The sequence below is a fragment of the Lipophrys pholis genome (genome assembly GCF_963383615.2).
Source record: "Lipophrys pholis genome assembly, chromosome: 13".
Taxonomy (NCBI): Eukaryota; Metazoa; Chordata; class Actinopteri; order Blenniiformes; family Blenniidae; genus Lipophrys; species Lipophrys pholis.
In genome coordinates this window covers 9,484,622-9,489,585 of record NC_137632.1, presented here as the reverse complement: position 1 = coordinate 9,489,585, position 4,964 = coordinate 9,484,622, and positions in this window count along the sequence as shown.

The following is a 4,964-nucleotide window of genomic DNA, read 5'->3' as shown; positions in this document are numbered from 1 at the left end:
CAGAATTAATTAAATTACAAAAAGCGACACTGAGTTTGCAGCCTCTGGTTCTTCTACATTCTGATTTACATTTTAATATAGTCTTCAGTGTTGTATTAAGGATTTATCAGTCAGTCGTCATTGTATTACGATGATCCATGTGGAAATCATATTGTGGAACGTAATGATGAGGATCAAATGCTGTATCGTCTGAGAATTAAGTATATGGATATTGTTTAATTAGTGTCCACTGTATTCAAGGCAGGCTTTGGTTTGGCGCAGCCATCCTTCTGAGTGTGAGAAAAGCTATTTGAAGGCAGTCACAAATTGCACATGATAAATCACTCAATAACTGTCTCTGTACGTGCTCATCTGTCGCCTATTTATCCGCGCCGACGCCGTGAGACTGTACTGAAATAAGCGTTTAACTTAGAAAATGTAAAGATCCTGTTGTATTTTTGATTCGATCCGTTTTTAAATGAAAGATCGGATGGTGTGTCTCGTAGTGTGTCACGTTTCTAACTGTTTTTTTTTTTTTTTTTTCTTTTCTTGTCGTAGGCGTCTCTGGGATGAACAGAGTTAGAGAAGCGTGCAAGGGCACATTTAGATGTACTCGAATAGTCACTGTTGCCAGGCCACCGTTGCCTTAAGTGTGTTATGAGTGCACATGTGTAAGTTTGTGTACATATGTGGGGGTCATTCGTACAACGCACACGTGTAGACATGAGTCACTGCAGTTTGAGGCGAAATGGCATTTGTTGCATGAGTTTCTCCAGCCAAGAGGGGGAAAGAAAATATGGCTGATGATGAGCACAGTCAAGACTGGACAATTCAGTGTTGGCTTGATATTGTCGGCTGCCTGTGAGTGAATAAAATCAGTCACAACATTGAGACGATGATCTGTGAAAATATTTGTTGTGGCTTTCTTGGCTGTTGTAGTATGTCAGTGCCGTTATAACATTGTGAGGCCTTAGGTGTTTTCTCTGCGTTTGAGAGTTCGTATTATCTGAGCTACACCGAGGAGCCATATTATCGTGATTACCTGCATTTTGTGGAGGTTTCCCTTATGATGAGAAGACAGCGCTGACTTACAGAAGCAGTGACTACATTGAAGGCATCATGTGGTCTCTATCACCAATATGTTAAGATAAGATAAGATAAGATAAGATCTCCTTTATTTAGCTCACATGTGGAGAAATTTGCAGTGGTACAACAGGATAGTAAAGAGAAAGAAGCACACATAGCAGAAACTAAAAAAGCACATAAAAATTCCAGGTCCTTTCTGGTCCTGCAAGTCACAAGGAGTTGCCTCCATGGAACCATGTGCCTCAATGAGTCTCATGACCCTCATCACTGCTTTTCCACCTCTTCCCCCCTTTTCTTACATTGAGCACTGCAGAGCGAGGCTCTGACCCACTCGTCTTGCCTTCACAACTTGGCTCTCGTCTAACTCACTTAACTCCTTTTTCTTGCCATTTATTTGACTTCTGACACATCAAAATGTTCACTTATTCCTTGATATATTCCACCCATAATCAGGGTTATTTACTAATCCCAACTTGGCGGTCATGATCTTTTAGCTGATCAGTGTAGCCCTACAGTCATGCCTCCATTTTATGGGCGCGTTTATATGTGGTTGCTCTGACTGTTGTTATGGCCACTACTCATTGTGTGTGACTTGGCAGATGCTGTAGATTTTATCTCAGAATAAAAATCATATGGTTTGCATTTATTTGTATATCCCAAGTATGAGATTTTGTTTTACTCTTGTTGTTGTAGCTCACTTAACACACTCAAACGCTTCAGTGCCTGTCTCAGATTTTTCTTTTCTTCCTGAGACGCATACACTGTAAAATCTGTACGTAGCAATGGATTGTTCCTGTAGTCTTTTGTTTTACAATTATGTGCATTGTTATTTAATTCTAATAAAGTCTATATGAAATTGTTCATAAGGCTATTTTGGCTGATGATGAATTTGAACTTCTTCTGTGATTGTTTTTGTGTGTCGATATGGGAAATGGCGGGGAACCAACCACTAAACATCAGGAGGAGACATCACACGTCATCTCATCAGCCCCTCCCCCCATGACTGTTCACCCATCCACACCAGAAACACAAAACCTGCGGATGACACCACTCTCGTACCCAGAAAAAGGCTCTAGACTTCAGAAAACCGCAGTTGGCATACAAATACCTCCCATCAGGTGAAGAAGCCATAACAAGCCTCCTGACTTACTGCTGCAGTGCGTCATTCTTCAGTGGATTCCAGGAGGAACCTGCAGTGGGTGGTGTGGGTGGCGAAGCGCATCATGAACAGACCATTCCCTCCATTTATGATGCCATCTATCTGTTCTCAAGGCTCCTTTCAGAAGTTTATACACACTCTTTAAAATCCTTGACAAATAGAATTCAAAAACTGCTTCTACCCCCAAGCAGCCACACAAACTCTCCATTTAAGATTGAAGCACGCAGAATCTCTCATAAACGTCTTTGTTCTGATTTGCACTATTTGTTATTGCTTAATATTTTCTTATATTAATGATTAGAGCGATTATGATTGTGATGCAATCTGGCCTCACCACAGTCATTCTCGAAACTTCCCAAAGTAGAGTGCACACAAGTTGTTTCGGATTCATTTTCCTTGTGTACTTGGATGTTCTGCTCAGAGTAGTCTTAATGGATTTAAAATCAAATGTAGTGGTGGAAGGGCAACTCCTTCCAGTGACCCCATTTACCTTCTTGAACTACAAACATTATGCCATTAGATATAAATAAATCCATATCACAAAAACACTTCCGCCATCGGGACCATGAGCTATTGCACCAACAGCATCCCTTCATCGACACAAAATACTTGATGCTTGGAAGCAGAACAGCAATGCGGTGATTCAGCCTACAAAGTAAACCCTTCCAGTCATGATGCAACGCCGGACTTTATTTGTATTGGATAAGTGTTTCAGTGAAGAAGTGCTCACTATTATATGAATATGATTTATATAGTGAAGTTCCGAGTAATGGATGATTATTGATTGGGACAGTACACGTAATCAATATTGCAGCAGTGATGAGGATTAGCACTGCCCTACGAGATTACAGCCCAAAAAAAATCAATTGGAGATTTGTGTCCTAACTCCTCTGATGCGCTCATTGACACGCTGGTCTCGAGTCAATTATTTCTTGAAAAAGATTCTAAACTCCAGGGATACAGGGAAAATACAGGCAAAGAATAAATGACTTCGTCATTCAGGTTGTGTGTCGGTTCTTATTTCCACAGAAAAAGTTAACTGTGGACATCTCATTCAATCTTTAACTGCACACATTGTCAAACTGATGAAGGGTCCTATAGTGACTGCAAGCTCGTCAATTTCAAGGAGTAATTTCCAGCAACAGACATTAACTCTCTGCCGTGGACGCTCCAATCGACGCTTCATCAGAGTCCACATGCTGGGGTCATGGATGTCACAAGATGCCTCAACACTCTGACGATACTTGTGTGTTGTTGTATGTATATGCTGTTGCTTTAATCTCTGCGTTAATAGCTGGAAAGAAGTGGAGCAGATGAGAAGAGACAAGGAAAGACTAACCCGAAAACTGGGTTTTTTTTGAACACGGGTCCCAGAGTGGGGACATTTTGAAACCCCGGCTCGGCTGTGACGTGTGGACGACAAAGACGATCATCTGTGGTAAAACGATGACGTCATCAACACCCCTCACCCCCGGTCCGCGATGTCACCTAATAACCACAACAATGACGGATGACATGCTCCAGTCGAGCTGCAGAAGCTACTGACGCGAGCTGGCGGTGGAGCAGAGCCATAGACCTAAACAACTCCGAGTTATAATGGCGTCTATAAGCAGGAGTCTACTTCTAAATTTATATGTGCTCCGTCTTCTTCTGCGTTCTTGTTGTGTTTGGTGAGTCAACGGACACGTCAGAAATCACCAGCTCCAAAACAAAGATTTGTGACAGATGTCTCACAGGACACAAAACATTGAGACTGAAGACACATTTGGGTTGTTTGCATCTCTATGAGGTCATTTTGTATCTCTTCAACAATGTACACCATTTTTAATCTCTCAATGGCTGTTGTGTGGTCCAACTTTACATGTAACTACTAATTAATGTCACATTTCCCTCTGATGTCCATCATGAGAAAGATTTACTCTACAGTGTCATTTTCTTTACTTTCCTCTTATAGTCCTGTGATTTTCACTTTTAGTAATCCTTCAGTCTCATTTTGTACCTTTGCTAGTTTTAGAGGCCATTACAGGCACTTTTTAAATCTCTGAGGAAAATAATTTCTGGATTAATACAATTATTTTTGCCTCATGAGAAATATGCACCTCATGTGCAATTTGTCCAAGTTGAGATAAGACTATTTGAATCACAAGCATGGGACTGACAGAAGTTGTGACATGCACACAAGCATCAGAGCGTTTTCACGGCTTCATGTGATTCTTTTTTATTTTTTTGCCCTTGTCCTGTTCGGCAGCTTGGGCCAACAATATGATGTGATTGAGAGCCTTCGGAGTCAGAACAGTTTTTGGTCTTGCAACAGGGAGAGACCTGGGGTCTCCTCCTGTTGCCTCCTCCATCAGAAGTTGGCATGGCTGCCGTACACGACCGGGGGGGTAACGCACAAAGAGAGAGAGAAGAGAAGAGGGAGAGGAGAAGTTGAGGGGGAGGAGTGGGGGGTGGGGGGGATAACATACAATACCCTTGTTGTGCTACATATATTATTTGCAGTTATCACACTGATCCAAATACTTTACAACTGTTTATTGGATTAAACCAGCCTGAGCAGCTCTATCTAGACAGTAACGTGAAGCAGGAACATGAATTAACAAAGAGGCAACAACAAAAGAGGAACATGATTTTTAGAGTTTAAGCAAATGATGACAGAGAACAAGCAACTTCAGAAGCACCTTGCGTGAAGAGTGGAAGTGTGTGTGTGTGTGTGTGTGTGTGTGTGTGTGTGTGTGTG